The following is a 22487-nucleotide window of genomic DNA, read 5'->3' on the forward strand; positions in this document are numbered from 1 at the left end:
TTGAGTTTTTGAAGCGTACACAAACCAACATAACATTTTTATAGATATAGATTATAATAGCAATATATAAGATATCTATATATATAAAAATTTAGCTTCCGTATGTATTTGGCCGCAAAACTCGGAAAGTATACGATTGTTTGGATTGAAATTTTTACAGAACATTGCATCTTAACAGAATAGTGTTTATATGAAATAAAAGTTTGGGAAAATCCACCGGAAAAGTCGGAAAAAAAAGTTTCAAATGTATTGTACGAAATGTATTTTTTAATTTAAACGTATTTTTATCAATAGAGTCGAAAGAATATACTTTCAAATTAAATAAAGTTTTTTATTCTTTCTTGAAATATATATATATATACATATTTGTGTAAACTATAGTCGTCAAGGCACATTGGTCGAGTAGCCTGATGTGCTTGAACTTCGACAATATGGTACAGCATCGTCGAGCGTGGTCACAACTAAGTTGGGTGACCATGATATTTAGTTATAGAAACTTTTTTTTCCGACTTTTCCGGTGGATTTTCCCAAACTTTTATTTCATATAAACACTCTTCTGTTAAGATGCAATGTTCTGTAAAAATTTCAATCCAAACCATCGTACACTTTCCGAGTTTTGCGGCCAAATACATACGGAAGCTAAATTTTTATATATATAGATGATAGCCTAGTTGGTGCTAGCTTCGTTAAGCAATAGTCCCGGGGCCGTTCAGGCTGCGATGGTTGCTGGTTTGCCACGAAGCGCATTACACGACGTCAAGCTGTGCCCGGTCTCTGGACTAAGCCCAGTGCCGTCACCTGGCGGGGCAACTACTACGTCTTCTGGCGGGGCAACTACCACGTCTTCTGGCGAGGCAACTACTACATCTTCTGGCGGGGCAACTACTACGCAATTACACCATGCGTGCCTGAGGGTCTAGCAACGTACATCATTATTCTGCCCTCTGCACAAGATACATTACCGGCACTGGGATGACACAACTTGTGCTCGCAAGGAATGAGAAAAAGAAACGAAACAAAGCTAATTTACATTCACGCCAAGAGGCAAGGATTTGTGCGCGACAATATTGCCTTATTTTTCCTGCGATGATGTTCAATTAAAAAAATTGGTTTTCTGTAAAGTCGGTTTGCGGACGATAGTTTAACGTGACAACGTTATAACAAAACATTGATGAAATGATTGCATACTTTTATGAATAAAATTGAATCCTTTTTATTTTAATAATGAAAGAATAAATACTTGAAATTATACTAGTAAACATATTTTTAAAATGCAAGAATAATTAACCTTTATTGCCGAAATTGTTTTTGTAATAAGCAATGAAAACCACATTAACTTTTCACTTCACTTTATAAACAGTCGACGAAACAGTTCACGTGTAGATGTAAGTTGTGTGCTGCCGCTGTCTTTCTTCTCCTCGGACGCATAGGCCAATCGAGTGGAAGAGAGATACATGCGGCGCAAGCGTACAATGAGCGTAACGGGACACAGCGTAACGGAACAATGTGCGTAACGGGACACTTTTTCGTGCGTGCAGCCGTCGTTAATCGATTTATTAGACCTTCTCACGTCAAAAAATAATGCATTAGTTTTCTTAAAGTAACACTGAGTTGAATGGATTATACTTTTTTTTTGTAATTTACGGTACGGTTCAAGAAAAGATGAGATAGTAACTTCAAAAAGTCGAAGTATATTATCAAATCATTTTCTTACCAAACGCGAACTTCCCTTTATTTATGAGCGTCAGAAGGGGTAATTTGTAAAACTGGTCACAGAATGTAATGTTAGAGCGTGAATACAAGTAACCAGGTGCATTGTATAGTACCTAAGTTTCACGTTTTGCAGACCGCTGCACAAGGGGATGTGAGACGACCCCACCGGAGCTAGCTGATGTGCCTGACGACCTCTCGCTAGCCAGGCTGGAGATCAGCTCGGTTACAGCAAGGAATTTACAATTGTATTTTTCTGATTCCATTACGTTTTTAAAAGACTTGTCGCATTGTTTTCATTGTTTTACTCTAATTAACTGAGCGTCGTAGATAATTAACAATGTTAAAATACCACAGTCATTATTTTAACTAAATAATTTTGTTGGTTTTAACTCCACTATAACTGCGAATGGGTTGCATTAAAAAAAGACAGTTTTCCTTATCTATCCGCGGTTTTTTATTCCTCTAGACGCATCCGCATTAATATTACACGGACGTTATCACTTGTATGAACACGCGTTCATAACGTGAAAGTGTAGAATTAATAGAACGTTAACGAATTACGCTTATGATAATTTAAATGACATACTTTAGCTGTAAGTATACCACTTAAAGTGGTAAGTTTACCAAATAACCAGGTTTCCAATGTAAGTAATGTAAGCTTTAAGTGACAAATTATTTTAAAAATAATTGACCCAATATCAAGCCCATTCAGAATCGTTGCCAATCTTTTAAATATTAACCAAATCTTTTGTCCAGAATTTTTACATCTGCTATCATAACGCAAGGGAAAATTTTAAATGGATACCTACGATATTTACGTAGGGGTTTTCACAGACCATACCTAACTGGGTCTGAAGAATGCCAAGCTTATGTCAATGTCAATTTTTTCGGGTATACTATATAAGTTTTACAAAAATGTGTTGAATACTTTAATACAAAATACTTGAAACATTTTGGTTACAAAAAATATACTAAAATAATTCATCGGTCATTTCTGGAAAATTCAAGAACATATGGCATTCTTCGAACAAATATTTTTAATAATGTCTCCGCTTGTATACGGATCAAAATATATATTTTTTTAATTTAGTTAATGACAAGCAATAATAGCGTGCCAAAATTGGCTGCAGATGTTCAAATCAATTCTTACGTATTTATAGTTCCAATGCAATGCGTTATAAATATATAAATATTAAGTAGTACCTATATTTTGGTGAGTGACCGTGTGTAAACATAGAGGATATGTTTTAAACAATTGTAATGATTCAGACTCGGTAAATCCTCGCCAACCACCTCCTAGTCCTGTTGTCCTTATTTCATTGAGCTCGCTGCGCACGATGCTGGCGTCACTTCCGGGCGGCATTACAGCGCGGAGCTGCAATCAGCTCTCGCCGACTCAGCAACCCGGAGGAATCTTCCTCCGCAACTCCCGACCATGTGTACCAACCCGGGCAGGAGAATCACTGGTTTGTAAATCTGGACATTCCTCCTCAGAGCTGCATAGCTGAGAGCATTGCATTGAAATTCGACAGCTAATAGTTGCAGTAGTTTACATAAGGAATTGTAGGCAATCAGAAAGAAAATATTATTTTCACAAACTAGTTTTTAAGATAGAGTTCCAGCACCTTAATTTAATTTAAATAATCATAGGTATTTCTGTTTATATAAGTATTTATTCTTAGCCAAAACTTAAAACTAAAGATTGATGAAAATTTTTCATGTCTAAAAGAACCTGTTCACACCATACTCCATTAAATTCAATTCTAATATTATAATTGTACGAAATATATCATTCTCTTTAAGGAACCCTTGTAAAAACGTAAGGGTACAATTAAAAATCTCCTCAAGGTTGAACCATTTTTATGGCTGCTCTCAAATATGATCCAAAAAAAATTGTTGCAAGTTGGGTTCCGTGACGTGCATAAGTTTTACTACAAAATAAAGAGTAACTCAACATTAATTGTTATTATGTTTCTCAAAAAAAAAATGTATACTTGATATGCATTACGGGTCAATATAAACTGCAGATGATCTTGAAAACAACGGGGGGAAATATCCGAAGAAATAAACGGATATAAAAACGTTTTAATTATTATTTTTTACCTTGAGATATCTTATGAATATTTTTCATGCACGTGAAACGTCTAAAGCGTAGCAATATTTTTCATCCGAAAAGCGTTGTGGAAAAAAGTAATCAAAAGAAATCTGAATTTTTGGTGGGTTCTTTTTTTCAAAACCAAATTCACACACTCTTGGAAAGAAGGTTCTCGTGTCAGGTGGACGGCAGCCAGGAGACCGGCTACTCGAGCCTCCAGCCACCCGCGCGGCTCTCTCGCTCTTGCTGGCGCATCAACACTGGCGGCCACTTCGCTGGACAAACTCGCTAACTGCCTGGCGGCCTCGCGCCGGTCGATACCATCTCTGTGGCTCGCCGCCCCACCCCACACCCCCACACCCCTCGCGGCCAATAGGAAACTGCGGCCGACTGCTCACTTCCACTAGGCTTCTCCCAGGTGCGCCCGGGGTCGCTCTGTAAACTAGACTGGAGCAATAGATATACAATCAAAATTACAGATGTTTTCTAAGTTTTTATACATTAAAACGAAAACAACTGCATCGCTAGAAAATAGTGTTCGCAGCTATGCTGGTTTTGGATTCACTTCCGGGCATTTATGCTTTGTTTTGTCCCAGTACCTCCGACAGTTGAAGTTATTTGTAAAACTTTACCTGAATTGCTTTCCAGTATTAACTACTCACTTAATAAGCATGATCAAACAAATTAATGTAAAATTGTTGAATACTCGATTATTTTTTTCCATTGTTTAAGAAAAATGGGCGCGTGCAACTCAGTACACGTGACAGAACAGAAACCTATTTGGCAATTCAAACTTTGACTCGTAAGTATATCGTAAGGTGTAAAATGGCTGCGAGAAAAAAAATAGAGAGAATAATTCGAAATTTTTAAAATTAAAATTAATAAAATTATTACACATTTTAAAATAACTGCTCACGATATCAATAACACTACGTAAAAAAATGTTTATATTCATTTTTTTACTGCACATTGGATAAAATCAACTAGCTGAACACAAATATACCATTTTTTTTTTTTTCGAAAATGTCGATACTTTCCAAAATAAATATGTATAATGGTATTTTAATAATTTACTACTAGTTTTGAATTTACCGCTTATTTCTGACAATAGTAGTAGTTCAAAGCGATCAGCAAAAGATGACAGTGGTGTTTCGCATTTGTGAAATCAGTTTACAAGATATCTGTAACAATCCTATCCACGTATATATTTTTAAAACAATCTTCCTTTGGTTTGTGAAATACAGTTGCGTTATTGTAGTTATAAAAACGATTGGTTGTTGTCTTTAAATTAAACATGTCAGTATTCAAACATTGCAAATAGCCTGCAGACACATTTTGTTATTTTTGTGGATATTAGGTATATCGAATCTAAACTATAAAACATAAAATTGTGTTTTGGACGAAATTCTGTGATGCTTACAAAGTTTATTTCGATGTACCAATTGGAGATCAGAATTTTGTATGGACTCCTCATGTGTCATCCTGTAGCTGTAGTCTAGCTTAGGGGATTGGGTACGTGGAACAAGCAAATATATGCCGTTTGCAGTTCCTCGAATATGGAGAGAGCAAATGAACCATCACGACAATTTTTACATTTGTATGGTTGACATTACACATTGCAAAAGTCGTAAGAGTAGAAAAAATATATTTTATAGCCTAGAAAACCATCATCTATTGCTCCAATACCGCACTCTGTGGAACTGCCAGTTCCATTTCCACCAGATAATTCTAATAGTGAAGATGAAGTACAAATATTTAGTGATGACAGTGATTTCTCCAATAAAGATGAGAGTAATGGAAAGGAACCACAGTTCTTCGCTCAAAAAAAGTTCAATGACCTAATAAGGGAGTTGGAACCAACAGAACCAAAGGCCGAACTCCTTGCATCCCGTCTTAAGGAAAATACCATTTCTGCCGAAGGATGCAAAATAACAAAATACAGAGTACGGCACAAGAATTTTGCCTTCTTCTATAAAATGTCAGAACATATAATTTTTGCAGCATTGATAATGCTCTCTTTCAACAGATAGAGATCGCTTACGAACCAGACCAGTGGCGTCTTTTATATATAGCTTAAGTACCAGTCCTAAAGCTGTCATACTTTACAACGGAAGAAGTTTCCTACCATCCCAGTAGCTCATTCTACTCACCTAAAAGAAACATATGAAAACATCAAGCTGGTCTTGGAAAAACTAAACTATGGATTCCACAAATGGGATAGTTGTGGTGATTTCAAAATGTTAAGGTTTCTTCTGGAGCTTCAGCCACACCAAGGATTCTTGTTTCCTCTGCTTATGGGATAGCAGGGCAGACGATCAGCATTACACCAGGAGAGACTAGACAACCAGAAATGAATTGTTTCCAGGCACACACAACGTAAATCAAGAACCTATTTTGTGCATTGTTATATTGAAAATGAGATATTAATCAGTATTATGTAAACCATTATATAACTAATATACAATGTACCAATGTAAGTTCTCTCTTATGTCCCTAGTTACATTAAATAAACACATTATTTTGGTTGTTCTTAAGAATACTGAATGATGGATTATAACATCCGAAATATCGACATTGGGGAAAAACCATTCACCTATCCATTACCAGCATTATGAAATTAAGCAATAAACACTAAAAAAAAAAATAAGATAAACCAACTCTTAGTCAAGTTTTGTTACGTAGTGTAATTATTGATCAATAAATAATTATCAGTTAAAAAAAAATATTGCTCACTGTTTAAATAATCACACCGTACAATTTTATATAAGATTTCCCGGACCCAAACTATAGCCCGAAAAAAAATTCTAGCTGCAACTTATACATATTTTAAAGAGTAATTCAACTCCGATAAATTTTATTCTTAATCACATTCATAATTTAAATTATAATAACTCAGAAAAACCATTTCAACAATTTAATAACAGTATAAAATAACGCGGGAATTTTGGTTTTCATTTCTTTTTCAGGTATTTAAGAATTCTTACTTTCAGTAATTATTTTTAATTTGTTTTGAATGGAGATAAATATATAAACATTAATTACAAAATTTGTATTGCCCACTTAAAAATAACAGATCAGGACATCAATAATTATTTATCAATCAATATTGATTTATTAAAAATAAACTTTTTTCACTGTTGCAATACTCAACCCATAAAGAAAGTTTTTTATTAAATATCAAAGCTAGGATTGATTATAGTAAATTAGTTTTTGATTTAATTTTATAATACAGTAGAACCTCTTTAAGTCGAACCTCGATAAGTCGAAAACCTCCCAAACTCGAAAAAATGTTGTGTTCCCTTCCATTCAAGCTCCAAAACCTCCGTTGCTCGAAATCTCAACCCTCTATTAGTCGAAATAATCAGTGAGTCCGTCCAAGCCATTTTGGTACAGATTTACCCTCCATAACTCGAAAAATTAAATTGGACCTTTGTATCTCAAACATAGCAATGTTTTACTGTACAACCATTAAACTATATTATTTGAAACTTATTACCTCTATAGTTTGAAGAAAAATATGTTAACGACTTTAATAATTTGTCGACAATGTAAGTACACTATTGTTTCTTAAAATCAATTTAGGAGAATACAATAAATAGGATTACCACGAATTTATGAATCACGTGTTTGCTTGCTTGGTTTCAGGTGTTTAATTTTATTATTTTTTATTTAATTTGAGTTTTAGCGAAGCAAGTAATTTGTTGTCGACTGTTACGACTGCTACACATCAATTTGTACAACAGTTTAGAAATAAAATTGTTAAAACATGAGTGCTGTGAAACGTAAACTGAAAACATTGAGTTTTGCTGAAAAATTGGCAGTGCTCGAAGCTGTGAAGAGCTGTCAAAAGAAGAAATATGTTGCTGAACAATTTGGCCTGCCAATGAGTACTCTGTCAACAATAATAAAAAATGAATCAGAAATCATGAGAAAAATACAAAACGGTAAAAGTTTGTCCTGCAAAAGACCACGAATTGCAGAATTTCTGGGCTTGGAGGAGTGTTTACTTAAATGATTTGAGCAGTGTCGGAGCCAAAATATCAGTGTTAGTGGACCACTGTTCCAAGAAAAAGCGGAAACATACTCTAAATCATTGGGACGCGCTAATTTCAGGGCCAGTAATGGATGGCTAGAAAAGTTCAAAAAAAGACATGAACTTGTTATTAAAAAAGTTTGTGGAGAAAATTCAAGTGTCAACGTTGAAACCTGTAACATATGGAAATAATTGCAAGATTTGTTACATGGTTACGAACCTGACAATATCTTTAATGCTGACGAAACGGAGCTGTTTTTTAAATGTCTTCCTGATAAGACTCTAACTTTTAAAAATGATAAATGCCATGGTGGGAAGCATACCAAGAAACGTTTGACTATTCTGCTAGCAGCAAACATGTCGGGCACAGAAAAACTCTCACCATTGGTCATCGACAAATCAAACCCTGTTGTGTTGCCGTCTGCCCAGATACACCCTTACTTGATGCCAGCAAGTCGGTGAGGCGTCAGGGGCTTTTACCCGCTGGACTGCTTTTACCCGCCTCTCCCTGCAGCATGGCGGGGTTCAACCTGAGCCGCACACCGCCATGTGGAGCCCGCTCAAGGAAAAAGGGTCCGACAAGTTTTCTGCACCATCCGCAACCTGTTAGCGTCAGATATCGTTTCACAACAATGTTTTACGAAAAGTTGCATTAAAATTCGGCCTTGAAATTTTACTCCGATCGCGCCCAAACAATTTAAAAAAGTCTGCTTAAATAAAATATCATTTAAAATGTAAGATTATGCACAAATTTTTGTAAAACGTATTTCATGTTTGTAAAAATAACCACAACCATGTGTTGTACAAAGTTGCAATATTAGAAACTATTTCTTGGCAACTGGTTTCCCAAGGAATCTTTTGTATTTATACAACAACAAAAAAATTGTGTTTTGCATTTTTAAATTTGTTATTCCAATTTTTAACTTAATTGACGTTTTTTAACCCATAAAATCGCTTTTTCTGCATGGCTTTCGGCCCCTAACTTGCCGGGGTTTTAGACCTTTCCTTGAACCTGAATAGATGCAGGTGTCCACACGTGAACTGTAATGTTTAGTCTACCTAAATGTTTTATAGCTTTGAATTTTTCTGGTGGTGAGCCCCAGAAATTTGAGTAGTTCTGAAAAACTCGGAAAATTGATTTCAGAATATGTAAACGAGGATTTAGACCCGATTTCTATAGAAAACAGGGCCAGTGTCTTACTACTAGGGCAACGTGTTCGAAAACGCGCCGTTATTTGCAACTTTTTGTTGTCAATCACATCAATAAACAACATAAATTACAAAAAAATCTATCTATGGGTTCATGCGTGATTACAGGTTTACAAGACTAAGCAAAATGTGACGCGGAGAAATAACTGTTCTAGTTAGGAAGAAAAAGTTTTAAGGTTTCAACGTATATTGTGCTTAATCATAATTTCAGTAAGTGTGTTTACAATTGTGTATCTAATATTATACTTAAGACTCTTTTTTCTGTCACTGAGTTAGAAAAGCTCTAATTTTTATAAAACTACTTAGTTATTGACCATACACTTTAAATCCCTAATCTAAATATATATAACTCAAAGGTGACTGACTGACTTAGTGATCTATCAACGCACACCCCAAACCACTGGACGGATCGGGATGAAATTTGGCATGCAGGTAGATGTTATGACGTAGGCATCCGCTAAGAAAGGATTTTGATTAATTCTACACCCAAGGGGATAAAATACCACTCACTGACTCACTCATCACGAGATCTCTAAAACCATACACCCTATTGACTTGAAATTTAGCATAGTTACTCATTTTGTGACGTAGACGCTCATTAAGAACGGATTCTGCGGAAATCCGATCCCAAGGGGAGTTTCGGGGGCTTAATATATCAAAATTTCCAGTTTTTGGTAGGAAATCACCATGGCAACGGCTGTTGCTTTGTTGATACTTCATTCGTCTCTATGGCAACGACTATTTCATTGTTAGTGCAGTACTCATCACCGTTGAAATTTTGGCGGGTACTTTAAATATCAAAAATTGCCCTTTTTTTCAAGTATATATATTTTACAGACTTGAAACTTCACAGTAATGTACCTTATGTTACGCAGGATGACATTTTCCGAAAATTAGATCCCATGGGTGGTTAAAACCAGGCAACAGTGGGTACTTTGTCTGCATGAGAACATGATTTTGCATTGTTCATGCCTTCTGCGTCTCCATGGCAACGGGCATCGCGCGGCAGTGGCGTACCCACAAGGAGGGACATGTATAATGAGCGGCGCAAGAGTGATCTGCCTGTAGACTGCCGTAGCGAAGTACGGGTACATCAGTTGTACGTTGCGTGCACGAGTCGGGAAACCATCGGTGTTATTCATTTTCTGTCCGGTACATTATACAGCATTGTAATAAATTTTCACTGAATTTTTTTTAATTTACCATTACTGTAAATAGGAGATGTGGCTTATTTTTTTTCCATTAGTATAGCCGTGCGAAGCCGGGTCGGGCAGCTAGTGTTATATAAATACATAGTATAAAACAAAGACGCTTCCCGCTGTCTGTCTGTCCCTATGTATGCTTAGATCTTTAAATATACGCAAAGGAGTTTGATGCGGATTATTTTAGTAGATAGAGTGATTCAAGAGGATGGTTTATATTTATAATACATGTAGAATATAGTAGAGAAACACTGATCATTTTAGAGGCTTCTAATGTGATGTCGTAAATAAACACACACTTTGCACTTATATTGCAAACGCTGGCTGAACCCTACGAGATAGATCAAAATAATGTACTACAGTATTGTACACCTTAAAAAAGGTGTAAAAAAAGTCCACGATGCTATATCTATCTCTTAGGGATAACCCACAATAACCATTTTTTATTCTTTGATTTTTACGAGAAATAATGGCTTATTTACGAAGCGATTTTAAGCAAAACAGCATTAATCCTTATCCAATTAAGTACCTTTAATAGACTGTGCATTTAATATAGATCAATATTGCATCTTATTTATATGAATATTACAGATTTAAAATGCGCTGACGCAAATATACTACTCGATCGATACTGTTCTCGATTTGGAAGAAGCTGTTCATTTTCCTATAGAATTTCTTAATTCTTTGAACCCGTCTGGACTCCCTCCTCATATAATGGTGTTGAAAGTAGATTGTCCTGTTATTTTATTAATATACCTGAATCCACCTTAACATTGCAATGGCACGCGTTTGCTGGTAAAATCACTAAAAACTATCATAATAGAGTGCACAATACTCACCGGATGTGGTACCAGAGAAGATGTATTGATTCCCCGAATTCCTCTGATACCGTCGTATTTTACCGTTCCAATTTAAATGCCCAAAATTTCCGGTAAATATATACTTTGCAATGACCATTAATAAATCGCAGGGTCAAACTATTCAACGTTGCGGGCTTAGATTTGAGCGTTGAGTGTTTTTCACATGGCCAATTATATGTCGCTCTTTCAAGAGTAACCTCTAAAGAAAACATGTTTGTATTGCCTAACGACGAAAAAGCTGTGAACGTAGTATATAAAGACGTTCTGTAGTATATTTGGTATCAGCATTGCACCCGTGCGAAGCCGGGGCGGGTCGCTAGTAATATTATAAATGAGAAGTTTGTTTGTCTGTTTGTCTTTCTTTCAGGCAACAACAAAGTAAAGGATTAACATTATTTTTTTACATACATAGATAATGGGCCGGAGAGTGACATAGACTGCGTAAAATAATGTATTCTATCCCTAAGGTAGTATAAAAAGGGTAATTTAAGTTTTATATTAGATAATAATAGAAGGTGGGTCATAAACACATAGTCAGTGTGTCATTTCTTTATGTCCGCCACACTGTCATATATGTAGTTAGTCCTGGAAACTTCCTATCCTTCTACTTGACGAAACCCATCCGCTTAGTGAAGCTCGCGGCTGATATCAAACTAGAGGCGCCTATAACAGTTTAGTTTAGAACTTTGTTAGATGTCGTTGCCTTGTAACGTGCTATCGCTTGGTGCGTCCTTCACGTTTTGCCTAGGGGTTACCTGCCTTCCCACAAAATGAAGATGAAGATTGGTCTGATGATGCGTAGCTGTGATGCACCGAAATTGTGCAATAAATGGGACTTTAAAAATCAAAATTTCCCGTTTTTTTTTTGTTTTTCTGTTTTCAAGTGTATGTCCTACAGACTTGAAATTCGGTAGTATTGTTCCTTATATTATGATGTGTTTAGCCCGAGCATCGCTAGGTACTTCAACTAGTACTATATAAAGTCTGATTCAGAGGGAATTTTTCCTGTTTTTTTTTATCTGGTACATTTTCCCTCACGTGTGGAACACCCCCATCTCTAAATGGCTGAAACAAGCAGCTGGCGTACACCATTACTGGTAGTTTTATGCTACCGCATCATGAACCTGTTGACGATCATTCAAAATCTGTTCATTACGATCCTCCTGTTTATATTAAAAAATTTAAAGTTATAGTTTTCAGTACCAAATATTTTTAAAAAAAATTAAGCATGCAGTACTGCTGTAAAAATTTAATGACGCGTACCAAACTAAAATCAGGTAAGTTGTTCTAAGTAAAGTTATTGCAGTTAAAACAAAATTGCAGAATACTTCTGAGATTTTCTTCAATAACAGTTACTTTCCAAACATGTACAGAAAAATACACAGGATGCAGGAATTCATTAAATACATTCACATATGTTAAAAGTCTTATTACTATTATATTTTCGTGGATGTATTTAAACATCCATTACCAATCTGTTTCCAAAAGCATTTTCATTGTGTGTCTATGGACCTACAAGTACAGCCGCTGATGATGTGTACGAGATGTAAAAATGTGCTCACAAAGCCGACTTTCATGCAAGTAGTAGGCTACTTATATAATAGTAGGAACGGCGGCTGGAGTTGGAGTGAGGATTGGGATTGTCAGCCGCCATCTTGGATTGTGACGTCACGGCGCCATTCGGATTACCTTGACATAAAAAAATGGCCGAAAATTTTAAAAAATGACACCAAATGCCTCAAATTTTCCCCACAATTTATTTATAATCAGCCGAAACTTCCAGTTTTTAGGAAAAACAATCCGTCAAAAAATCTCAAAAAATAAAAAATAAAAAAACCTTCCTATTTCGAGGGGAAATTTCCCATTTTAGGGAAAAATTTTAAGTAGGTACTGGAAAAGACAATGGCTTGAAAATTCCTGAAAGTGGCTTAAATTCCCCATGAGCAAGCCGCATTAAGCCGCCGAGGTCATTACCTCGACCATTAGGATGTCATGGCCACCATGTTGAATTATGACGTCACCGTTGTACTTTTCGTTACGGCCATCATCGTGAAAAAATGTCTTTTTTGGTTAGAAAATTGAGGATTTTTTTTAATTAACATAAAAATTTATTAAAAATTTTAATAAAATTTTCCGCCATTTGGAATTATGACGTCACATATCGCATCTTGAACATTCGAAATTATTTAGCTATAAATTCAAGAAAAAAGTTAATAAAATGTTAATTGCAATTACAAAAAGTATTTTAAATACGCGGCTATGACAATCTAATAGTCGAGGTTATGGCCTCGGCTGCTTGGTGCAGTTTTCTCATGCAGAATTTAATACATTTTGGGGGATTCTTATGCCTTTGACATTTTTGAGGACTAAGGTGGGAAATTTTCCTCTAAACTGGAATTTTGCCCTTCAATTAGGGAAATTTTATGGCAAATGTTTCCTTAAAAATGGAAATTTTGGTGGATTTTGCCACAATTTTGGGTAAAATTTTAGGAATTTTGAGTCTTTTTTGGCACATTTTTGAAGTTAATATTCAAGCTCAAAGATCAGTGTCATAGGTCAAGGTTTTCCAAGATGGCCACCATGATGTCATAATCCAAGAGGGCAGCTGACAATCCCAATCCTCATTCCGACTCCAGCCGCTGGACTTACTGTTTCATATTACTCAAACATTATTATATATAAGAAGTTAAAGGTATGATTTATTTTAGAGGATATGATAAAAACATGCGTGTTAATTGATTCTTGGTAAAAAAAAAAGCTTTATTGTGTCAAAAGACGACGTGAAACTAAGCTCTAAATAATACACGATAAATAAATTTATTCAAAAAAATATTCTAAATTCCAGAAAACATTACTTATATTCAATAACTGCGATAACAATTTCATTTTGTTATCATTATACAGTTAAAAAAAAATTCTTCTTAATCTTTGTATATATTTAATGATTTTAACTTTAGGAAGAAAGTACAATATTTGTGCCACAAATGAGTGAATTGTTTAGTTATGTATTAACTATTAATTATTGTCCTTTTTGGCTATGTAAATGTATATGAAATGGGAAATTCTTTGTTGTGCCAAATGCTTAGCAGAGTACCTATATCATGTCCTTTTATAATTATTTTATATTTATGAATGACAAAGACCTACTTAATTTTCAATTGCTTACTTTATTTTACACAATTTATTATAGCATTCTACTCAACTAACCATACCACGTAAACCTTTTTATCATTTATTTGCATCTGCGGAATGCTTATTATTGCAGTACTAAAATATTTAATTATTCAGAATTTCGTAAACTTAATGAAATAAACATTAAAAGAAATCTTTGTTGGAGCCTACAAGTTTTACAGCAAAGCTTAATACCAAGAGATAAAAATTGTAATATTTTATTGATATAACGAAAAATACTATTTTAATTAAAATTAAATACAACAATATTGGTAAATAAAGTTAATGTAAAAAAATTAAGAGACATATAATTATATAAATTTTTTATAAGGCATTAAAATTTTTTACTCTATATGCCCTTAGAATAGAAAAAATAAGGGTTAGGAACGGGTGTTTGAGGTCAAGATGAAAAACTTTTCATTATCCGGAATCATTTATAAAAATACATTTTAACGTGATTGGCAATTATTTTATTTAATGTAAATTGTCTAATTGTTCACGTTAACTGATAAACTTTAGCTTAGAAATTGTGATGAAAATGTTTAGTGAAAACTATACGAACAACGTACCGAGGAGTCACATCCAATAAAATTCCTACAGTAGCATCGATGTAGGCCTGCTCACAATTTCTTCCCGAAAGACACGTACTTCAATAACATTTGTAGATTTGGTCCCTCTTCAGTAGTACCCTCTTTTTTATTCTGTAGGTTCCTCTTGCATGGTAGGCGAGCCAAGCATATATTCGCTCCATGGCATCGGTGAAAGTACATCTTCTTCATCGTCCGACCAGCGACTTCTACACGTGTAAGATTCAGTTGGTGACGAAGGAAATTGCTCCTTATCCAATATTTAATCAAAAGACTTTCCATGCTCGCGCTGTAGGAGGCCCTTTTTCAATGTCCCTCGGGCGGCCCGCGGAAGCTGCAAAATGAATGAAGCGTTGCGCGCTCTCTTACGCTTCTGCTTCAGAAAAAATCATTCCCTTTGGGCTCAGCCTACAGGCGCAGGAACATTTCGAAATTCATATTTTTGTACGTTGAAACAGAAAGGGTCAAAGTCTATTTTAACCCAATAGTCGTGCGTGGAGTCCATGCGCGACAGAAGTGAAACTTCTTGCTTATTAGTAGAGACCGGAAAAATTCGCGAATTCATTTCGCGATAGGCTAAAATACAAATAGTTATACCTCACTGCTGCCTCTGCTATTGGCTCACAACTCACCTGGATGACTCTGGGCCAATGAGAAACACCCGACCGAAGCTTTATCGAATCACAGGCTGCTACGTTGGGACGTCTCACAAGACAGCAGACAATGAGTGGGTGGCATTTGACCGAGTATACGTAGAACTATGGAGTTCATCCTACAGGTCATTGAACCCGCGAATTTTTCCGGTCCCTACTTATAAGGTATGTACAGAGATAAATTATTAGTACTTTTTTATTGAACAAAAAGTAATAAATAAGAAAAGTAAGAATACGGGAATGATTTGAAATAAAAAAAACTCACATAACACTTCAAATAATACTGATTTACACAAGTCATTAAATTAATAATACGTACATGAATGAACAATATTATCTTTCAAAGATGGCTAGTGGCTCGGAGCACCACAATAAGCTCAAACCCCGTTGTGTTGCCCTCTGCCTAAGTACTCCCTTAAGTAGGGTAGGCGTAAGGCACTGCGACCAGCCTATCCCTGCAGCATGGCGGGGTTCAACCTGAGCCGCACGCCGCTACGTGGAGCCCGCTCAAGGCTGCTCCAGCGATCACCGCCCGCGCCAACGGCCCCGGAGTGGGGATATCTTGACGCGCCACACCCAAGAAATTTAACTGCGAGAAATGTCGCAAGGAGTTTGCGAGAAATTTTTAATTTAAGAAGACATGTTATAGGCTGCAAAAAAAGTGCTTCTCCCGTCAAACGGCTGAGACTGTCATTGCAGTAGAACGGCGTTTGTGGTGCATTACGGAGTAAGGATGCATCGAGGAATAGAGACAATAAATATCGTCTTAAATTCTGTGAAAAAAAAAAAAAAAAAAAAAAAAACATTTGCGTTCTCTCAAAGTGCACAAAGACGTCAAAATAATATAACGTGCCTAGAACCCATTACCCAAGTGTGTCATGTTTGTTTCACACGTATCCACAGTTAGAGACGGCGAAAGCCTGTAAAGGTGAAGTCCGTTTACCTATTGCAGACCAGCTAGTGTTGCATTCTGACCCTGCAGGTTAAAGTTGAGACTCTAACCCGAAATGCCTTTAACAGTATAACCGATCCGCAACAAGCAGCTTCGACATCGACTCAAAGTCCAACACACTTACGTCTGTTCACGGTGAAAAAAGATTATACCTGGCTAAGTCAGCATTCCGTGGAATGTGTAAAAAAAACTCTTACTATCTGAATGGTTCTCTTGCGCCAAGAGAACAGATGCCAAGAATTATAGTGTTAGTCAACTTGAAGAGGTATTGGAAAACGATCGGACAGTAAAGTATAATTTGTGGCTTGAATGTACTTACAGTAAACCCGAGCCATTTCAAGAAGAGACTCGTAAAAGAGCTTTCAAGAGTATGAATACTGATCTTTACCTATCACACGACGTGGAAGAGTCTGTAAATGATGCTTTTTGAAAGAAAAAAAACTGTCCCGAAAAGGAAGAATACCACGAATAAAGTAGCAGATGGACACTTAATCATGTGAATCGATTGCAACTACGAACAAACATACACTGCTCACTGAAAAGATAACATTAATTGTTTTACTCGTATATGTGTATTTGCAGTTGATTTGACTTTTGGAATAAGTATTATTTGTAAAAAAAAATTACTATTTCTTGAACCAGCAATATTTTTTAGAATATTGATGTGACATTTATTTGAATTGCTTTATTTAGTTTGATCTAGGATTGTACCAGGCAGACTGAACCAATAAGTAAACTGAAAAACGATTATTTGATGAATATTAGAATTTTTTCAGAAATTATTGCTTAAAAATTACTCATTTCCAAGATGGCGGGCACCCTGGAAACAAACTGTTAATGTACTTTATCGGGTCAAAATTAAACTAATATGGTGGCATCGTACTCTAGCAGATGAAAAGAAAATATAGGATCCAATATGGCGGCCTCCGGCAGAAGAAAACCAGATGACCGCCGTGACATCATACTAGCTGACGTAATATCTGCCTTGACATTAGTGGTGGGAGTTCAGTCTTTCGGTGGCTTTCTTGGAGGAAGGATTCGTTGCTATTTTATTCGAATGACCTCTATGGGTTCGATCAGAGGGGATGCAAGTTAGTTTTTATTTAAATTGTATTAATTAAATATTTTATAAATTTTAAAATTGTACCCATTAAAATCGTATAATAATAAGGGATTTTCAAGATGGCGAATACAAAATACAAAATACAAAATAATTTTAAAATGGTGGAATTCATAAGAGCGGGTGTGAATTGAGTAAGATGTATTGAAATTTTATTTAAATTGTAATTAAGAGTACTTATTTGTTGTTTACCACCTTGCAGCTGTGTTAAAGGTTTTGTAATGGTGTTTGTAGAAGTGTGTGTGAAAGTTTGATGGAGGCCGTGTTTAAGTGTGTTAAAGAAATATGTTTGAGTGTGTGTAAAAATGTGTGTCGTGCCGTCTCTTCCTCTGTTGTTTCCTCCAATACATACTTAAATATTTCTCCTCCTCTTACGGTTCTACATCACATACCTAATTTCCTCCCCCTCTTCCGGTTCCTCCAACACATATTTAGCTATTTCCTCTCATACGATCGGAATTTTCGTAATGCTCGGAAAATGTTAACCCCTTAGTAAATAAGTTTCATTTAAAAATTGTTTCAGACTAAGATTTTAAAAATTATTTACAGGATTTACATTTACTTAGAAGTAATTTTATAGTGTGCTTATTAGAAACATAATGTTTTTGTCTATTATTGCAAATGGTTTTCACAGTGGCTGTAATAAAAAAAAATTTTGAAAATTTTTTTCTTATGATGAATAAGTAACTGTAAAGGAAAGCTAAATATTTTTACTCATGGAGTTAATAGGCATTTATAGATTGTTTTTAAACACCTGTTAGTTTACACACCCTAGATTCTATTTACCCATGAACGAACTTGAAAAAATGTTTCCATTTTTATATCACTGTGAAATAAATGTGTGCAAACTGTTTGTCTGTGCTGTTGTCGTTATATTGTCCATAATATTTGTTTAGGTTCATTGTTGGGTCCATCTGTTCCACATCAGTTGATTTAGGGTAGTTCTCTGTGGGTTAATGTTTTCCCTTTTTATTATTTAGATTTCTTGAGATTTTAAATGACAAAAAGTGCAAAACAAAAATGGCGTATGTCCAAAAATTTTTATTAACTGAAAGATCCCTATTGCATCAATCATAAAAATTTCTGCAGTAACAATGTCCATAATAAAGTGTCATTTAAAATTTCAATAAAGATACATATAATATGTATTAACATTAAGCTGACAATTGTTTTGTGATCAAGGCACCGTGAAACTAAAACATGACAGATAAGCTCCACAAGTCCCACTATGTATATGACTGTAATACTGCCCTGATAAGTTAAAAGGCCATTAATCCAACTTATTTCTAAATGATTTTTATAGCATTTCCAAATTCGGCTAAAACTTACACCTTTTCGTGACATTATACAGCTCAAAATTCAATACAGTGAAAAGTTATATTGAACTTTATACTGGCCATAACTCCAGTTTGAGGTCTTTTCGATAAAAGAAGGCTCTTATGTAAAATACAAATACTTTCAAGACCGTGTATTACCGAATAAAACTTTTTAATAAAAGAGCCAAATCATTTTAAAATAATTGATTATATTAACACTAACCATAATTTGCGTACGTTAAAAGAACTACTTTTACACATTGAAAGTATCAAATCTTCAATTCAGGTGAAAAAAAAATTTGTTTGCCCTATTTCCTGTAAAATTTACTTCTTTGGAGGTAAGGCTTTCTATGTTACGGGGGCAGAATAGGCGGTGTTACTTAGAAATCCCCCACAAACTAAAGGAGGTAAGGGGCAAGAATATGCAATACCCAGGGAGCCCCTAATGTCAAATCGCACAATCTCAGTCCAGAGGCTAGCCTGAGGGCGCTCGTGTCGAGAGCAGAGGAATGCATGGACGACAACGGACGGAACAGCGAAGCTGACACAACAGACATTGGAGGGAAAAAAAACGCAATATAGTCATATTGCTTTTTAATGAAAATTCTTGGTATTCCTGCTTGTGTATCCTTTCGCCGAGACTAAAATATCTAATCAATATTTCTTTTGGCAAACCGTGTTGTGGCAGTTGCAATAAATTTTACAATTTACATTATATCTCATATTTGCAACTACAGTGCCGATACACGGAGTAGGCTTGTTTCATATTATTGTAGTCACTCTAATTAGCAAGTGGTTAGATACAAACCAACCGTATCTTCATACCCTATAAAAATTGTGTGTACTTCTTACAGGTAAAATCCTTGGAGACCCATTTGCCAACGATATAACTTGTAAAACTGCAAGAAAGAACTTTGTAAAATTACGAATGGTACAACACTCTGCCCTGTAGTTTTACAAATGATATCATTGGCAACTGGGTTTATAAGGGATTTTTTGGTTAATGTAAAAAAAATTAATGTGTAAATGTCAATGCTAGAAGTGTCTTTGAAAAATTTAAATGAACTCACTTGGAAGAACTGTAAAAATTTAAACATGTATTGAGTGTTGTTGATTTGTTATGTCAACACATCGACTTGGAATTTGGGCTAAACTTAATAATATCTAGAGACCCATGTATTGGCGGACTTACCTGGCACCAGGCTAACATTCACAGTCATATGTATTCCCTGCTTTCACATGCTTTCCTATTGGCTGATTTGTTACTGTACATACTACCTTTCTTTTGAATGGGTCGATGTGTTTCGGCCAATCTACTGCTATTTGGTAGTTACTGGCCCACAGTCAGAGAAGGGAGTGATGGAATTATTATGATACAACCATTAAAGAATTTCAAAGATAAAATGTTTCCAATCTCCTGTATTACTACCTTGGGGTGAAGGGAAAACCACTCACACGAAGGCAGTAGATAACATATTAACAAAAGACTAGCAAAGGGAACTAAATCACATTATTGTAAGCTCTACTGTTAAGTAAGAGTTAAAAACATAAAAAAGGGGTATTCGTAGCTTTCGTTTAATAAAAGCTATTTTTTAGCTTCCTCAACAGTTCAACAAAAGATCAGCTACAGGCAAAGTATACAAATTGGTAGTACAGGTTGACCACAGGTACTGAACACATATACCCTCAAGGTTAATAACTATCCAACAGCCACAAAGTACACCACAAATGAGACAGGGCAATCACCACGTCCAACTCCGTTGTGACTTAATTAATTGGCGAAATTTCCGGGTCTCTAATAAAAACAAAAACCTTTTTGCTATCCTGATGATAAAAGGGTGGAGGTTCGTTCTCATTTTGACTTCAGTTATTAACATGGCAAATATTAAACGCACCCCTCTCTAACGTTCCTACATGTGCTTATTAATATCCAAAAGTTTATAGAAAAGTTTATTTCAGGTTTAACAAAATACAACTTTAATCTTTAGAATTTTTCACTCTCCCATCAAGATACCAAAGTTAACATGTTGATATATATGTAATGTAGGATTTATTCGAGTGTGAAATGCAACGCAAATTATATTTCATGTTGTCCCGTACATAAGTCTAATAATAAAAAAAAAAATAATAAAGGTAATACTTATGCATAATTAAAAATATTAGGTAAACATAATAAAATACAAAACCTTTAAACTTCATTATAGCATTTATGTTAATCCACCTCTAATTTATGCTACGGTTTTTTTATCTTTTTTTTTTGTAAATAAAAATGCTTTTATCTCAACGTATCAAAGTCAGAGATAATATACCTGGCAAAGAATAGAACACATAAAAAATTGCATACATGTTATATCAATTTAAAATGTTATATTTTAAATAGCTGAATGAGATGAAAGTTTGGTGTTTTACAAGCTTAAGGGGCCCGCCTCATCAGGGGTGTATGTGTATTAATGAGGCGGGATGATAAGTGCGACGCTCGATGATATTTCAAGCGCGGTATCGCCTCTAAGAGCAAGGCTCTGAATTGACGCGTAGCCTACTCGTCATCACAGGATAACTGTGAAATTTTAGCGGTGACCGCAACATTATATGGGCAATAAATGAAGATAAAGGTGTAATGCAAGTCCCTTAAGTGCTTTTAATAATCTGTACTGGTTGTTTTACGCCTAAAAATTACTCCGAAAACATGCGTTTTAGCCATTTTAACTCTTCTAGAAATACAGTTTAAAAACATGATCCAAAATTAAAAGTACTTTTCGGGCCTCAGTGAACTCTTAAATGCTTTTCGTAAACATACCCCCCTGGGATATCTTGAGTGGTTTTGAAATCGCGTTGTTTTTCCTGAAGCTCTGCGCACCGTCTGTGTGACCATGTAGGCGGAGTCCTTAACATTTATCAGTATTCACTGAGGTTGTCTACAATGATACATTTTTAATCATGTCCTAAATTAAAATAAAATAAAAAATACATAAGTTATTATTTCCCTCTACAATAAATGATTAACAATGGAACTAGTTTTGTGTTATGATTTTATTTAATTGTATATAAATTGTTCTATGCCCACCAACAACTGTAGAACATATAATGTAGGCACAACGATAAGGTGGGCTCAACTATGGCAAATAAAATTATTTATTTTAAATTAAATATTTGACCAACACCTTTCTTAAGAATTCCATATCTGCTTTAAAACGAAAGGAGTTATGATTTTCTTAAGTTTGATTAGTTAAGTATGTCAATGTAAATGAATCCATGGGAACGTAATTTACGTAATTTTATAAATTTATTCAAAATTAAAGAAAATATTGTATTTACATATCTTTAAAATAAATTATTTTTTGGAAAAGGTAAAATAAAGAAGATTCGATTTCATTTAACCAATGCTAATGGCCACATATAATGAGACCGATTTCATGAAAGTTTTTTATAATCGATATTAAAACAAATATTCTTCTTATCACATTCAACAGTTTTTTTGTGCAGTAATTTTTATTTCATCAGGCCTCAATTAATCTTCAGAATAATACAAAAAATTAAATAAAATATTAACAGCGGTTTTATATATATTTTAAATAA

This window comes from Bacillus rossius (genome assembly GCF_032445375.1).
Source record: "Bacillus rossius redtenbacheri isolate Brsri chromosome 4 unlocalized genomic scaffold, Brsri_v3 Brsri_v3_scf4_1, whole genome shotgun sequence".
Classification (NCBI taxonomy): Eukaryota; Metazoa; Arthropoda; class Insecta; order Phasmatodea; family Bacillidae; genus Bacillus; species Bacillus rossius.